General features: G+C 42.2%; 1 protein-coding gene across 3 annotated transcripts in view; it reads left to right on the forward strand.

The window, feature by feature from the left end:
- Window positions 1-4,697: 4,697 nt before the first annotated feature.
- The window catches only part of LOC110834179 (neuroligin-4, X-linked-like), a 215,020-nt gene continuing 201,426 nt past the window's right edge, over window positions 4,698-18,291 (forward strand). For all 3 annotated transcript variants that reach the window (XM_087353254.1, XM_087353256.1, XM_087353255.1), the window contains exon 1: window positions 4,698-5,062. The gene's annotated coding sequence lies outside the window, so the exon portion shown is untranslated. The remainder of the gene's footprint in view (window positions 5,063-18,291) is intronic.

Below are 18,291 nucleotides of genomic sequence, written 5' to 3' on the forward strand. Positions count from 1 at the left end.
AGTCGTACACGATTAAAACAAAAATATTGAAATCAGCTCTACAAGTAAGAATAATATTAACAAAAGGGAGCAGAATTAATTTCTTCGGTGTCGTGGCAGGGACACGCACATTCCGCCTCGTCACGTTTCGGCGAGGATCCTATGCAAAGTGGACTGAGAGTTGGAAACAGCCGAACGCTGCTAGAGAGAGACGCACAGGGCTTAGTGGAACGTACTGTCGTGTCAGACGGAAATACGAGTAAGCATTTGCACAGCTAAGACGGCCCTACGAGTTATTCTTTGCGGCTGATTCGTTGTTAGAAACATCAACGGCTGGAGCTTCAAGCGAAATCAGTTGAAAAGTCACGGAGCAAACTCTTTTAAGAAGTCATCCAAGCCCACGTGAATAAAACCAACTTAGGGATACTTTGGGGAAAACTGAAAGAGTTGGTACGACTGACGGCCAACAGTTCAGACGCGTGTAGAACCAAAGTTGCAAAAGAAAATATCCTACACGGCAGTTTTATATGGGAAAAATCAAAATAAATAAATAAATAAATCTCTTTAGCTGACAGTAAATATTTTCGAACAGTGAAACTGATCAGAATCTCCTTTACAGCCTCTCCGATGATTCATTTCGCTCAGGAATTGAACAGATGGCGGGCTCTTGTTAACACGGCAATGGACATTCGTGTTAAATAATAAGGGAGGAATTTCTTGACAAGCTGAGAGAGTAGCAGCGTCTCAAGAATTTAGTTGGGTAGTTAACTTTTTAATTGCGTTTTGTTCAGATGCGCGGACGCCGGAGAGGCGTGGGAGGATATTAAATTTAAAATGGCCGCGTTTCTGAGAGGAACAGAGGATTTGTGTGACAAAGAGAGAGAGAAGGGGGGCGGGGGAGGGAATTGGCGTGGCGGCTCTACGAACTTTTTGTGTGTTTAAAATGTTTTATAAAAACGCAGGTTGGGTAACAGACGGCAACACGTTGTATTTTAAGCTGCTTAAAATGTTAATGAATGTTATAACACTTGCAGTGGACACGACCTCTTCTTACTGAGCCGCTCTACTGCGTTCGTCAACCGAATAACTTACTCACCAACAGCAATGTAACGAACGTGGACTGTTTTGTTGAGACGGCAATAAAATGTCGGGTTATATGAAATGCGAGGTTTTTGAGAGACTGTTAGTTTTTCAAGATGAATTCTGCTCCGTGGAGTTAGTTAGAGATCTAGTCAGCTTGTAAAAGAATGGATTCTGCATCACGTGACAAACGATTTCCTTATTCTTGCGACAAAACACTGTCTGCTGCCTTTATCTTTGCACACACTGTACAGAACGGACGAGAGACTTGCGGCCGGCCAGCTCCGGCCCCTGTCTAAGCAGTGCTACCAAATGTCGAAAAAAGTTTCGAAAATATGGCGAGAAATTTCTCCAGAAAAGCTGCAGATCCGCGTGGCTTAGCCTAACTCTGCTAAACTGAACGCAGATTAATTAATTCTCAATCAAGACATAAAATAGCCGACTAATGACACAGCCAAGTTTCTCTGTTGACTTGAAGCATCTGTTAGCTGTTTCAAGGTCAAGACGCCGTAATGCCTCTACAGACCGTGCGATGACGCATCTGCTTGTGCCAAATTCTTCGTTCTTTCCAGAAGTCTCTTTGCTCCTTTCGGACCGCTGCACAGAGTGAGTCACTTTGCTGTACGTAGAAACGTCGTTTCGCGACGCCGACACCAGGCTGCGCCGCTGACAGCCCGCGGGCCGCAGACTGCAGACACGTGAACTACTGACATTCGCTGATTTGGACAAGAAGTTCCGAAGGCTCCTCGCAAAGTTCTTAAGAACCAGGAACTTTACTCCGTTCTGAGCCAGAAAATCGCAGTTTCTTCGAGATGCATTTTAGACCTGCAGCTCAGTTCTGTAACTAGGCTACAGGCTGGACAAACCTGGGTTCGATTCTCGGCTGCAAATGTCTTTTTCTTTGCCGCACCATCCAGATCATCGCTAGGACCCACCAACCCCCCTCTCCAGTGGGTATCGCTTTTTTTCGTCAAGTCGTCTGGGGAGAGAAATTCAACACTCACTTCCGTCTAGTTCCGAGGCTAAGAATGCATGGAGTTGTCTCTCCAATCTCCCACACATCTGAGTGTTTTGAGTTTTGTGCTCTTAATGTTTAATATTCATATCCCGTCTACTCCTAGGTCTTCTAATGGTCTCTCCCTTAACATTTTGGGCACAATCCAGAGCGATTGTCACATTACGACTCTTTCTAAAATACCTCCCCCCGCGCTTTTGAAAAAGGAATCCACATCATATTTCTGCTCGAATTTAATTGTTCACATATGAATTAAAATCATAAACTGCATTAATTAAATACCCGAAGCTTGCTGGTGACGAGGGGGAAATGAGAAATTCCTTCAGTGAGACATTTTTTGTTAATGTCATTTCGTTCGAAATGTTCGCCTGAAAACTGCTTTATTCGCTCAGAATAACAGGCGTTTCAGTAGCGTAGCTTGCCAAATAGCTCGTAAAATTATTTGTTTCCTGTGTCTTTTGTTCTAGTAAATTTGGCGAGTGTCACAGTTACAACTTTGAGTAACAAGAAGTATCTTAAAATATAATTACAAATTTTACATTAATCTTCAGTTTCTATTTGCCACACCACCTTTAATTGGTTTTCGAGAATGTGTGTGTATTGTTTGTGTCTAACCTACGCACCAATTCCTATCTGCTTTGTGAAATATTTTCTAGTTCAGCGTGTTAATAAATTTGTATTCTTACCAACGCCAACTACAAGAACCTCATGTCGGATATTTAATTTCATGTACGCAGAATTTCACGGAGGATTTTGCATCATAATGATCTATATCCCCGTCTCAGCTTAGGAACGAATGAAGAACAATTTCATAGTAATGTTGTCACGAGTACAATAAATTTGACGTAACTTTAAACATCATTTGGTTATTAATATTGTGGACGTTTCGGAATTTTCTTGGAGAGGCTGAGGAAAACCACAAAAAGACAGTCAGGATACCTCGTCTCCGGGCCGATATTTAAATCCGAGATCACCAATGCACGAAGCAGGAGTGCTAACCACTTCAGGAAGCTAAGTTATGTAATCTCATGCCATCGAGAATAATTTCACAACTTGAAAGACGTCTACATTTGTGTCATCATTAACAGATCATCTGAAACAAGAACGTGTCGGAATATTAGTTATCATATGGGTCGGATGCCTCCAAATTCCTAGTCAGCAAAGTCGACCTCTCGGTCTGCTAGTAGCGGATTTAGGTAGAACTTGAAACTCCCACTTCATAAAGATCGACATTCTTTTTCGTGTTCATGGACACCGCAGTTTCTGGATTTTCGACGATATGCAAGATACGTAATTAGGTTGACTGTCTGCAAAATAATGTTTATTAAGAATCCACCACATGTTTCGACCTTACCTGGTCATCTTCAGGCGATTCTCTTTAAATGTCACAGTCACAGTCCATTGCATTGTAAAGTCAACAACAGAAAACGTGTTTATAAATTAGCAGTCTCATCTATTAGTTTCGAAAGCTTCTTGAAGAGATCCACCTGAAGATAACAAGTTAAGGTCGAAGCGTGTGGTAAGATTCTTATTAAACATTGAAACTATAGTTAATTATTATTTTTGAGGCTTTCAACCTTTCGTTCAAACAGACAAACTCTGGTAGTTGATGCAGTCAAATTCCCACTGGAAGAAGCGAATCTCTATAATTGAAAATGTGTTTCGCTTACGAACGGAGTTTAAACGCAAATAAGCCTGTAAACCCGCGCTTTAAACACATTTTGCTTTTAATATCGTAATGTACGAACGCCTCTGCGTCGCGTGTATTATTACTCGAGTGTCATACAATTTCTACGAGCCCAGTCAACACAATTAGTAGAGAAAATGTCTACGGGTGGACGATCAGGTGTCGATTTCCGGCAGACAAGAAACTTCTCTGTCCAAAACTCATCATTCTGCCCAATACTTAATAGGACTAAGACAGACGGAACTTCACGCTGCCACCTCGTCTTCGTGTAGTAAGGAAGTGTTCATAACATTAGGCACATTAGAGACTGACACGCGTTTGTAGAACACGTCGCGAGCAGGAGTGTTCTGGGACCAGTAGATACAGTCTCTGGCCACAGGGAGTGAATCAGTGAAGTTGTGGTGAAGGAGCCCAATATGTACGAAGCGCCACGTTTCGCGTACAAACATATTTCGGTAGAGAGCACAGAGTTTCAAATTTTATCGTAATTTTACATACGTCACTGTTCTTCGTGTCAATTTGTTCCTACACAGACATATTCTTGAATCAGATTATATCAATTTATTCCGGTGTCGTTAACTCATCTGCAAGGTTTAAAAATACCAAGTCCTCTCATATTTCTGTAAGATGGGGTAGGTTTGATCCCAGGTAGACGCAGGGACCTTCCGCTAGGCTGAGTCAGGCTCTGAGCGCACGGATAAAGCGGCCGGGGAGCGAGGCTAACCACTTACCTCCGTTTAGTGTCGAGGTTAAGTCATAGTGCCATTATGGCAAAGTGCTTTATCACAGGAATAAGTTTCACTTTGGCTCAGAGTCGAAATTCGTTAAGTGAATGTATGAAAGGTAAAGTTTTAATGCCAGCTGCTTGCTTGGCAACATCGATCGTCAGTGCGCTGGTCCACAACGCCACTGAAGCAAGCGAACTAGAGCCGATCGCGTCAGTAGTGGGAGAACGCCTGACGAGCGAGCCTCTTGGTTCCACGTGCGAGATCCGCACTTCACTTGTTCGTGTCTTGGGAGAGACCGGCAGAGTGCGTTGTCGTATGCGGCTAGCAGTGTTTTGTTCAATGTGGCGTCTGTGAATAGGTGTTGCATTATTAGTGCTAATGTGACTTTTTAATTGAGTGATTAGAAGTTAACCCGCACGCAAATTGCCTCAGTATTTCTCAACAATGTGAATAAAACTTTTACTTGATGAATGTAGTAGCACTGCAGTGATGTGTATCAAAGTCCAAGGTGAATTTTTAAACTTCAGGAGCAGTGCAGCGCGGGAGTTACTTCAGTAGCCGCCGAGATTTATGGTGAGTGAATTGATCAACAGTAGTTTATTCTCACTCTTGTTCAACCAGTCGTATTTCAGGCTTGTGAACCTTTAAGCTTATATGTCGTCCACGCCCTTTCTGAACTATAAAATTACTTCTTCAGTCAGATTTCGACTTGTCGTTGTTTGTAACCTTCTAATGGCATTGTTGTTCCTTTCTAAGTGAATAATTATAACTGATCAAATGTTTATAGCGTACATCGGCATTAGTAGGTTACTGATTGTAGTCTTCATGAATGCGTTAAGTTTCTTAATGTTTTAAAGTGAAGAAGAAACACCTGTTGTGGGATGTTTGGCAGTATAGAAATGCGCCACGTCAGGAGCACAAAGGGAATGGATTCTGCATAAATGCTGGAGATGAAATGTGAAGTGTGAAATTAGCCCGAAATATAAAAGTATTAATATGACGTTATCAAAGAAGACAATTATTAACAAATAAATTCTAATCGGCATGAGCCAATTTGACGTAACTAATAACTTCACTGGAAACCACGACTGCAACTTGTTCTAAAAATGGTTATCACGATTTCAGTTAAGCGGGGGGGGGGGGGGGGGGGAATGATTCCACTTTAACCACCGAGAGGGACCCGCTGCGTTGCTGTTCTTTACTCATAAATCCGTACATGAAACTACATCTGGTCCCCAGAATTGACCATTGTCCATGAAATCTCTCTTCTTGGTCACGTGATGCGTCTCGGTGCAGATTTAGCTTAGGGCAGTCTGCAATTGAACTTCCTTCTTGAACCCCTGAAAGGCGAACCGCACCCAACGGGCCCATTTAGCAGTGTGTCCGAAGCCAGTGACACCCGTAACCAGGAAATAAACCCACTTCAATCCTTCAAATGTAACTGAAAAATTCTTGAACATTTTCCCTCTTATTGACCGAGAAATTACTTCGCGTTGTGGTTGATGCTATAGCACGGGAATCAAAGTTGTGCGCCACAATCTTTAACCTTTAGCGTGCTACGTACGATATATATCGTTTAGGAACACGCGCCCCACTTGCTAAGAATTGGACACTATCGGTGGACTGAAATCTCTGCAAAAGTTACTTGATGTTCTCTCAATTGCAGTGTGATTTAAAGGTGGAACTTTTCTCTGTTTCCATGGTAACGTAATGGCTCCCCGAATTCTCGACAATGCTGTCCGGGGATGTGTCTTTCCCTGTCTTGAGACTAGCTTTTGTGTGACGAGGAACTTCGTGATTTATCATAGGCTTTCAGCCCGCGTCGTACGTTCAGGACGTGGCAGTGTTGCTAGGAACGAGGGCGCGCGGAGTGCGTGGAGCATCGGATGAAGGAGCTTCAAATTCCCGGATCCACCACAGAGAAGGACGGAGAAAAACCTCGAGATTAATATTGGTGAAGCAGGAGGTGGACGGATATGCATTGGCGGCATCTGGTATCAGCGGACGGACTCTGCTACTGCAGCGAGTTATATCGTGAATAGCATGGAAGGCATTACGGCTGATCAATATACAACCAGGGGGCAATGTCCTATAAAGAACTCTGAATGTTTGCGACACAACACACGAATGTTGCAGGAGAAACGAACCACCAGCCTCTGCGATGTTGCCTTAAATGGCTTGTGTTCAAGAGGTTCTCGGTCGCGCTAGGCGAATGCTGTGATAGTACCTTCAAACATCGCACGACCGCCATCTTCCCAGTAATATTCGAGTTCAAGATATCGGTGCGTAATGAATGGACCCTGTTATTTTACTCGATGATTCATCGCTTTTCAGCTGTTAGATAAAAGTGTGAAGCGATCGGCTTATTTCTCAACCTTTGTCGTAGGTCCTCGTCTGTTGCATGTCGGGTACTAACGAACAGAAACGCTTAACAGAAGCGTTGGACTGTTTCTGAGATGTTTAACGACGTTGCTTCGAAACCAGACGTTGTCTTGGCGGGGAAACTCGTGTGAGGCTGTGGTAATCCGGCCAAGATTCGAACAGATTCATGAACCAAGTAGCTGTTTCTGGGATGCTTGTGGTGTTGGCTAATTGAAATAAACGTCCAGAACACCGCAGATGCTGACAGGATGGACACGTGCGTGACCTGGACACGGGAAGTTAATGCAAACAGCTCGCTTGTTAAACGCGGACCCAGATAACTTTTTTGAATGATTCCATTTCAGATGTTAGGCCTTATTTTTAATGGTGTTACGTCTCTGTATAAGGGGCGGGGGGGGGGGTCGTTAGTAGAGTATGATGACATTTGTGTTGTCTATTAAAGATCTTATGACCTAAAGCCGTACAAAATAAGGAGCGAGTCAAATGACAGAGTTTGTGTGCACAAAGGAAAACCGCCTGATATTTTACAGAACTCTGCCAGCGAGCGAAGTAAACTGGGGCAGAAGTGCACATTAGCCGCTCACATGCGCCTGGAAGCCAGATGACCCCATCAATATTAAACGAGTTTCGATCCGCGAATGTTTTTTTCTATTTCCTCTCGTTCTTCTGTTTAAGAGCTTGTTTTTTTAAAAACATATAAAACAATCAAAAATAGCATTTGCTATTATGCGACAAATGCGCGGTTTTCCTCCGTGTATGGGGAAAGAGTGACGCCACAGCGGAAAAAATGCGTGCGAATTGTTTGTTTCGATGATTCTCTTTTATGTAGATTTTTCGCTGCGAGTTGCTCCATTGTCCGTCTCCTGTTCTCCGTTGCTTTTATTTTAGATTCAGTCTCTGAAAGCAGAACTTTTAAATATTCGTTTCTCATTGTCCCTCTCCTTTGGCCTGTCTGTCTGTCTTAAGCAACGTGGGATCGTATTCTGTGAATCTTGCAGATTTCGCTGTCTCCGTTCTGTTGCACGAAATCTTGTCCCAGGTCCCGCTTTAACCTTTCTCTTTGCGTGCTAACAGCTGCCGGGTTATACACATTTCACAATTCATAGCGCTGTTACGTTTTTAACCACTTATTACTAAGTAACTCCCTTGTATCAGAGCACTTTTAAGTCATTTTAAACGCTTAAAATGATGTCTTATCTCCTTTGAGGATATTTCCGTTCTTGTATTTCTTTAAAAATGCTGGTGAACACTTGAATTGTCACTCGAATCAGTTGTATAATTTATGCACAAAACACACTCTCGCCCCTTGCCTCTTCGCCACAGAGGCTCTCGTCCACGGTTACCGCGCGTTCCGTGACGTACGTGAACCATATGAAAGTGCAAGGACGGCGCAAAACCCACGGACGTCCGCACATCAGCAGAGCGAAGCTGTAAGCGTATTAATAAGACGCCACGAAAAGAGATCACACATTAGTCACATACGCCGATGAACAATCGTCTGTGTCAGAAGACTGCGAATTCTATTTAATTAATTTGGTTCCACGACATAAACGCTCTCTCCAATGCAGTCCTAAGCAGATTCAGACTATAATTTGTAATAGAATTAATAAATCAATACAAGTTCTTTACTGGAGCGTTTGCCAACAGCAAAAGTGTATGACAGGCAAACATTGTTGAAGATCGACAATACTAATGAAGATTAATGAGACGAAACAAATTAAAACAGAATTAAACTAAGATATATGGAAAATGGAAAAGCTTTTTTGTTTTTAACATCGGAGGTACACGCCCATCTCGGAATGACACTTTATTATTATTATTATTATTAGTGTTCTGTGTGACGACAGGTCCATATGAACAGGATCCTTCCATCCTTTTCTCGGACTGGGACCTGTTCATATACGTTCTTGGCAGATGATCCAGAAGTGGTTTGCCATTGCCTTCTTCTGTGTGTGAATGGAGTAATTGTTGGGATGCCACGGAGGAAAACTCCGTGTTGCCTAGACCACGGCCTTGCCCAACACAAGTTATAAATTCGGGCACCGCCGGGAATCGAACCCGAGACCCCAGGATTACAAGGCCAGCGTTCTAACCGCTGGACCACCGTGGCTTCCATTTTATTTTACCCTAAAATAAATAAGAAATCAAAGATCGGTGTGATCGTCTGTTCTGCGTTATCAACAGCTTGAAGACAAAACGTCATTACGTGAAACATGAAATTGGCCGATAATGACACGAATTATGAAATCAACCCTGAATAATTTATTAAACTCGGTCAGTGTAAGATTGTTCCGTACAGCCAAGGCACACTTCAGCTTTTATCTGATTAAGGCATTGTATAAAATACCAAGACTGCAGTGAAGGTTAAAAGCTCTGATGTCCTTAGTGACTGAGAATTTGCATAATCAATAATAAAAATAATGTAATTAAGAAGAAAGCGGGGATCATCTTGAAATACAGCGAATGTGAAAAGTGGAAGCAAAAGTGTTCCCAATAATTACAGGAGCAACTGGAACTGTCTCCAGGTCACTCAGAAAATATTTGGCCAACATCCAGGGCGAAGACGACGTCAGGGAAGTTCAGAAAACTGCTATTTTAGGATCTTCATACATCATTCGAAAGACGCTGTCGTAAAATATGTAGTCATCCCTCACAATAAAATTATACACGTATTAAGAACAAAATGTATTTCGGAAATAGCCACTGCGCTGTGTACCTCAGGGCCAAGGTTTGTATCGGGTACATGGAAGTAAATGCCCTATAAAGTGGCGAGTGGATGGAAGAATAATAATAATAAATTGGAACGACAGTAATAAAAAAAAAGAAAATTTAATTCAATGTGTAATAAAGAACAGATTAAATTCACGGAATGATGTTGTTAGTCGCTTCCCATCCGGTTCGTATTAAAACGTAGATATTAAAGGATGGAAATTGGAATGAAGACGCAACCAGAAATGCACTGGGTGGGACTGAACCCAGGACTTGCAGGCGGCGAAACGTCTGGTGATTTAGAGTGCGCTCAGGACACTCCGAAGCCACTCATGGTCTTAGGTCGCTGCGTCGAATGCGCCATTAGCTTCGTTCGTCATCGCCTCTTACCGACTTCATCTGAATAATCCGTCCCAGTCGAGGCGTTCGGCGCTGGCGAGACCCCACGCCGGCAGAGTACATTTGGGCTTAAGCCACACCCACGGGAATCACCTGGAAGACAAATGTGAAAGGAAAGGGAACACGCTTGTTCCCAGTCACATGGCATTTACTCTCAACTGCTTTGTTTAAAGCAGGTTAATGCTTTGACATCTTTTCTGCATTTCGAGTGCGCAAATGAAAAGATGTAATATTATTTTAATTTTATTATGAAATTTCATAAAAAATGTGAAGTTAACTTGAAGATTTCTGTCTTCTGGGTTGTTGCGCCTTGTAGTATGGTCGATGTTAACCAAAGTTTCAGAGGTCATACTGCCTCCATCTTCAGGGCGATGAGTATGAAGATTTCTGTCTTCTGGGTTGTTGCGCCTTGTAGTCTGGTCGATGTTAACCAAAGTTTCAGAGGTCATACTGCCTCCATCATCAGGGCGATGAGTATGAAGATTTCTGTCTTCTGGGTTGTTGCGCCTTGTAGTATGGTCGATGTTAACCAAAGTTTCAGAGGTCATACTGCCTCCATCATCAGGGCGATGAGTATGAAGATTTCTGTCTTCTGGGTTGTTGCGCCTTGTAGTCTGGTCGATGTGAACCAACGTTTCGGAGGTCATACTGCCTCCATCATCAGAGTGTGAAGATTTCTGTCTTCTGGGTTGTTGCGCTGTGTAGTCTGGTCGATGTTAACCAACGTTTCAGAGGTCATACTGCCTCCGTCATCAGGGCGATGATTAAGCGCAACAACCCAGAAGACAGCAATCTTCATACTCACCGCTGTGAAAACCTAAAATCTTACATGAAGTTAACTTAATTCTCCCAGAACTACACAGTTCTCATAAATTTTACGCTATTCCACTGTCACGTGTAAGCGTTTCCTCATTCCAAGACGTACGATGTTGGTGGAAACTGAAATCCTCCAGATGTTGTCCCAGATAGCAACTCAGTTCGGTCTACAGACCTGTGACTCATACAGAAGGACCCTGTACCTCTAACAGACGAGTGTTAATGCAGTTATGTCGTTCAGAGTTCATATATCGACGTTATAAAAATCGAATGCTGGGAATAAAAAAGAGAATACATCACTTTTGCCCTTTAAAGTCCATGTGCCGTAACACATTTTAAATTGATGGCTTTGATATGATCCTCGGTGTAAACGGGGATTATTTACTTAAACAGCGTTAACCACTTGATCATTTACGTGGACAGGCGTTTTTTCCCTATTTGTGTTTGCTGCAGGGGATTTATTATTACGTGTTAGGTGAGCAGCGACTTGTAACGGGAAAACAAATTTTCAAATTAAACATTCTTAAATTAATTTTGGGAAGGAAAGAGGAGAGACGATCGAACTGTGTATGAAACGAAACATACCCGCTTGAAAAATGGAAGAATTGAGCGTCACTGTTCTGACATTATCCTCGGAATTTCTTCAAAGTGATTCATGTCAGCACTGCGGCGCTGTTGCAATGAAGGGGGGGGGGGGGCACAGAACCACAAAATAATGTTTTCGTAGAGCCGAGGAACGCTGAATGCATGCCTAAGACCCGGTGGGAGAATTCACGGCAATTAAGAAAATTTACGGTTTATTTAGTAAATCTGTATTCAGTAATCAGTTGTACGTGTTTTGTTAATTTCAAAGTAACAGATTCAAGGATAATGGGGCGGGACCCAGTAGATGGCTTACTTTGTACGTAATTGTAATCATTTGCTGTACGGTCCTGCATTCGGACAACTAAATATTCAGCCTATTATAAATACGAAGGATTTGATATAGGCTTTGAAGGTATAAATTATTTATCAATTAAATGATTTTATAATTATGTAATTATTAAATATGAAATGTTAATTTGTCAGGAAACTTATTGCTAGTATTTATGGACGCTTTCATTATCTTAAACTGCATTGGAAAGATTTTGTCGTGGTACTATCCCGGCATTTTCCTGAGGGAACTGAGGAAAACAACGAAAATCGTGTCTTAGGGCCGATATTTAAACCCAGGACCACCGGAATATGACTTAGACTAGCGAAATCGTTATCGTTAAGCATTTTACTAATATAGGAAGCTGAATCAAATGAAATTGCGGAATTGCCCCAAAAAGGCATAATTAAATTCCGATTTAATTTCTAGTCGTAATTATTTTTAAGGTTAGCCAAAACACGGTTGCGAATGAGAAACGTAATTGACCTAATTACGTTTCAACGGAGGCTCCGAAATGCGAGGAACGATTGAACTACTTACTAAAGCAAAATTAACTTCATTCCCACTAGTCGTACAGACCTCACAATAATTTTTGTGGCACTCCATTACGTCCGAACATTATAGAACTTACAAAAAAATATCTTGAACCGAGCTGAAATTGTAGGATCCGCCAATATTACACAAAAAATCGCAGATTGCAAACCTTGGGTTAGCAACAGCTGTCAGCTACGCGTGGGAACGAATTCGTTGTCGCCTGGGGCAGGTTCCGGTCCAACGACTTTAGTCTCAGCTGGCTGATACATTCAGCATCGTTGTTGCGATATATCAACTGCGTCCGTGTCTCACCGAAGCCTTTGAACCCAGACTGTAGCGACTGTTCTGCCAGGAATTCTCGACGCAGGTCGCCGTCTCCCGCGTCCGCCACTGCTCAGAAAAGGCGCGTCTCTAAGCGACGTTCAGTAAGTGTGTTTACGCTAAACTAAGTTAAGGTGAATAACAGCGGAAACTTCGTTTCGACGCCACGCGTCGTCGCACAGTCTTCTCGCATTACCCTTCAATTTTGTTCGACGTGAGTAATGTCACCCATACCTGACCGTCACTTCTCACGTCATTAAACAATTTTTATCAGAGTGAGTCACCACGTCATTCGAAACGGTGGCCACCAATTCAAACAGCGCCTTCAGACGCTGTTAAACAAGGAGGTTACTCTGGATTTGTATTCTGGAGGGGCTGGTCTCCCGTTTAAGCACGCCTAAAACTGAGTTGACTGCAGATGTTCGTGATAATTATCGCTGTCTTTAAGCAAATGCTGGACCAGTAACCTGAAGTTTGTCTGGATCGATTTCTTCCAAATCATTGCCTGATTTTTGTTTCGTAAATTTCTTTCCACTTTATTCGACTTTATATGGAACTAAATTTAACAGACGAAACAATTTTATTAAATATTTGGGAATCGATTACAAATCGTTCATGATAAATGTAAAGCAGCTTAAGTTTTAATTTCGGATTCAGATATATTTTCCTTCGAAATGCGTGCTTGGAGAAAATATATATTCCTTCTGTCGACATTTTTTGAAAATGAGGTTTTTAATTTATTATTGTCTAACTTTAATGACAGTTATTGGTCGACTGAATCATCCTGTTGACACAAATTTCAATTTGTGCGTTGTTAAAAGAAGTCATAAATCCGTGATATTGGGAGCGGCCAACATCAAAGCCTGTACGGGCAACGTATTGAACATCTGCTGTCCCCTGTTACGCAAACAGCGCATTTCTGCGTCTGTTTTCATGGCTACTGATGATTGAACGCCAGTCGGACACACCTCACATATGTCCGGTTTATAGTTTCCAAGCATTTAAACTTACCTTTACATCGAGGTCTTATTCGTAATTCCACCAAACTTCGAAAAGTGATGTGTCGCGTCTTGCCAAATTTCCTACTAGCCAATTTCCATATTTACTCTGAAAGCAACCTCTGACCTATACCGGGCGTTGGCTTTACTCCCGAGTACACGCTATCGGCTGGTTTGATCATTAATCTCAAAAGAAATGAAAATAATTTATCAGCAGTGTTTTAGAGAAGCTGCAAGCCGATTGGATTTGCTTCAAGACTGGGGAAGGCAGCGAAGTTCAGGTGCCACCATTTCTCCTACACTGACGCCGTACGAATAAACCAAGATTTTCTTTTCTCTGCCCTTGACATTTTAGGCCTTCTCGTGTTGTGAAGATTCCAGAGAAAATAATCTGCGAAACGACTGTTTTTAAGAAACCCAGGGAAATTTGTTGTTTCTATCAGAGTAGACCCCGTTGGTGAGCCCCTAACAGTGAGGATAACCACTTTAGAGTCGCAAAGTTTCGGACAAAGTTCGTGGAAATAATACTTAAAAATTCAGTTCCTACCTTAGGTTCAATACGACGTCTGTCCCATACCAAAAATACGACCCACTGGTCGATGTTGTTTGGGAATATATTATGATAGTCGCACGAAACCCCGTAGATGTTGATTTAGCAAAACAGGTGGCGTACAATGGACCTGGTGTTAAACGTAGAAACTTACGATTATGGCGTAATCTTCTGAAGTGCCATAATTTGAGATGTGCTTGCAAAATTTTAAGTCGTACCGGCTGTTCTGACGCTCTCATAAGAGAAAACCATCAAGATTTTTTACATCAGAAAATAAGAGAGACAGAAAATGTTCTCTGGTGGTGCTTACGAAATCAAGCTAATTTGCATAAATGAGACGAAGGGCGAGGTGTGTGCGCCATTAGCATATCACAGAGTTCATTTTGACATTTCCTCACAGTGCGCAGTCAATATAAATTTTCATTTGGGGCAAAGCCGTCCCTGACCTTATAATAAGCTCAGTGAGCAGTCAGCTATGCGCAAGACACTTTACTTAAGCCAGCAACTCAGATTAAGAATGCATGAAGACTTACCTCAACCAACCCTACTCATGGAGATGGCGATGGAAGTTTATCAACGTTTCAGACCTCCCTGCTGCCTCCATCATCAGGGCGATATGAAATTTAGAGCATCTGAAATTTTGGTAAAATTCTACGAGACTACATGGTGTTAAAGCCCAGAAGGCAGCCATCTTCAGACTCACCGCCAAGATAACCACAATTCATACAAACCCACACATCTTCTCTGACATATCCACCTCATTACTGAGGTTAAACTCTGTGTTGTGTTTAATTAAAACTGGGCTTCAGCCAGTGTTATCATCACAGGAGATCTGACTGTGAAGAATGTGGCTCGCCATATCTGGCCTCTGCCTCGAGCCCTCTTATGGAAAATGGTGGTCAGAAAAAAGTACTCACGGGCACTGCTAATGCACGCGTCTTCAAGTTCGGGTAGCATCGGGCAGTCCATGTTTTCGAAATTCAACACTGCTGTCAATTTTGTACGAGTCATTTTGATGACTTTATTTCTTTTAGCATAATTCACATAGATGGTGCGAAACCCCTTTTCCGACATCCGTCCGTCTCTGATGAGCCAATTTCTGACAATAAATTCGATCTTCTTCGAAACATTCTCCAATAAAACGCATGATGCTGTTTTGTTGTCAGCTGGCAAATCGTACGTTCTAAGTTGTGTCAAATGAACCTGCTTTCTACATTTTAAATTCTTCTTAATTTCTTTCTCGATGTTCCTCTCCGCCGTGAGAATCTTACTTCCTTCAGCTTTCCTTTACGACTTTGGAGCCTGGTTTATTTATTGCATCTTTTACGGGCAAAATCTTTCTGAATATCTTTCCAACATGGCCGCCACTATTTTCCACTGCCTGCGAATTGCCATGTTCAAGAATCTTGTTCCTCCTGTTGTCTCTGCTCTCCTCGCGTCATCAACGGAACCGGAATCAAGGCCACAAAAAAATAAAATCTTGGTTTATTGGAAAGATTCCAGTGCAGGAGAATTGGTGGCACCTGAATTTCGCGGCCTCTCCCTGTTTTCGAAATCCAGTCTTGAAGAAAATCCAATCGACCTGCAGTTTTAGCCGCCAGCAGAGACACCGCCAAGTTTTCGACAGTCCAGGAACCCCTGTCGCTTTGCTTCCCCTTGAATGTCGGCATCCTGCGATAAACACGTAAAAGTTATGTAATTACCATACGCCCCGCGGAAAATGTCCGGAGCCAACTTGGTAAGAGAGCGGTCTGACAATCTGTGACTGTGATTGTATTTTAACAGCATCTTGTTTATAAAGCGATGAAAGTAGGAAACATTCGTGGAGCCGATGAAATTAGCGGATGCTGTGCTCTGAGGAAGCAACTATTGGATAGGAATGACTGAGGACAAGGACGAATGTAGCATCTAGGCTCAGGGCGGTATCGACCTACGCTGCCTGTGATCTGACAAGGAGAACAGTGGTCCTAAATGCCACGACGTACCTGCTACCTTTATAAATAAAATACGATTGTCCGATAATGCTCCAGGGCTGTCCCGTTTTCAACTTAGTGGCGAACATTCTAATCATTTACGTCGCACAAATGTGTAGGTAGAGGGAAAGCTACGTAGTTGGGGCAGACGTGCATGGAGGTTTTGCTGAACAAGTGGCTATTTTTTTTTTAAAAATTCTACGTTTTCTGTCAATATTTGTTTTTAAAAAGTGCTCCACGTCACCGAAGCTGCCAGTGTTGTACCTGAGCAAACAGACCGCGAATGAATGAGACGAACGTGGAGCGGCGTAAGACGGCTCAGCGTTGCTTATTCGACGACATTTGGAATAGAACGTGGCTGTTACGTGCTATCGCGAGAACCTGTCATTCATTTGGACTTAAATTTATTTTAAAATGATGTACCAGGATTTTTCTGCCTGTTTTGGATCACAACTTGCCTACATGTTGATCGGAACTTGGTGTCCTTTTGATGTATTGTTTTTTAATACAATCAGCGTAGAATTTTCCAAAGAATTTGAAAATTACACTGTAAAATGCCAAGTATAATATAATCAGCATACGAAATCTGATCTTGTTCCTTTAAAGCGTTGTAAAATGTATGCATCTCGTCTAAAATTCTAATTATGGAGATAGGGTTGAAGGCGATACCGAGATTTTGTGACTACGGTAATGAACATTCTGTTCTCATATAATAGGTGAGTTGTTGGTCAGCATTTTAGGCGTGAGTCTTTTCCTTTTGAGGCATTATTCAGTACTCGGAAGTGGTTTAAGAAACGGTTATTACTTGCTTTTAGTCGTAGGGCGCTTTGTCGTTATGAGAAGACTTTCTTTTGGCGCTATCTGAATTAAGTCCGTTGCATACAGCTGTTAATTCAAAACTAAGCCCTTAAGGTAGTCTGTCACCAAGGTTCTGCAGTAACCACTGTCATTAACGTCTGAAACAGAAGAAATAAGTGTTTTTTTTCGAAATATTAAAATAGTAGAGCTGTTTGAAAGTTGCTCGTTATCGCAGTAACAACCAAATAGGCCACACGTCAACTTGTTCCTCGCTTGTTCTGAAACGGACTGATATTTCATAATGATTCTCTTCTTTACGGATTCATAAGCTGGTCAAAGTGAAAATTACTCGTGCAGAAGGACCACAAAATGTAAGCAGTAAGCCGCTTTAATGCAGGTACGGAGTAGTTTGCTTTGTCAGTGGTTTCAGATCAATCCCTTTAAATTAATCTATATTTGTTAGATCAGACTGCTCTGAAATGTGTTCGGATACAGGAATCTCTTACATATGGAGACAGGTTCTAACTGCTTGGTATTGTGACGTAGATCCCTTGTCACAAGAGCACGTTAAGGATGAAGGGAAGGTTTCCACATGTGGAGGGTGGCTGTAATTATTTGAATAGTTGCAGACAGCTTGCAAGCGGTGATATTGAAATATGGGGTCCTTTACTATAAGATGTTTAGTGAATTAGAATTTGTATCAACAACTAACGCAATTCTGGCCGAGGTAACTCGTGAGGATCGAAGGTGGGCGGAACTGCCTCTGGAGTACAGAATGGGCATGTGCAAAGCGACGAATGGACCCTAATTTAAAGCCTGAAACGCTACTTAACGTGATGGAAAGTGTTTACAGTTTAAGTGCAAGCCACATTGAGGTAAATGGGTTCTCAAAACTAGGACGAACTAGACCGGGTTCGTAATTTAGTCACCACAAAGACGGCCAGCACAAAACGTCACCAACGCGAGGACAAATGGATTGTGACGCGGAAAGACGCGTGTGTTTGCAGCTCACAAGAATTTCGTTTCGGTGACAATGATGACAAAAGATTTTGTGTTCCACGTCAACCAAATGAATTCTTAGCTTCCGTTGTCCTCCTTGAGGTCATCTGCCCGTTAACAGAGGCTTAACTGTCTTTTGACGAATCTAAGATCAGAACAGTCATTTATTTTATTTTAATTGTAGAAATCATTCAAAGCTGCAGCAGGTAAGAGGTGTCGACCGCTCGTGATGGAATTAACACTGGTCTTTCGTTACGCGTGAAGTATTTTCGTTGCAACAATAACACGTGAAGCCACGCCCCCCAGCTCTTTGTTGCGCTGAACGACAATCGCATTTCCGGTGCGTGCTTGCAGCACGTTCTTTCAAACAATCAGCCGTAATTTTGTTTGGAAACTTTTCCAATTTTAGT

Source organism: Zootermopsis nevadensis, unplaced genomic scaffold (assembly GCF_977971745.1).
Source record: "Zootermopsis nevadensis isolate Lab colony 2312 unplaced genomic scaffold, Znev_1.0 Znev_ptg000022l, whole genome shotgun sequence".
NCBI classification, from domain to species: Eukaryota; Metazoa; Arthropoda; class Insecta; order Blattodea; family Termopsidae; genus Zootermopsis; species Zootermopsis nevadensis.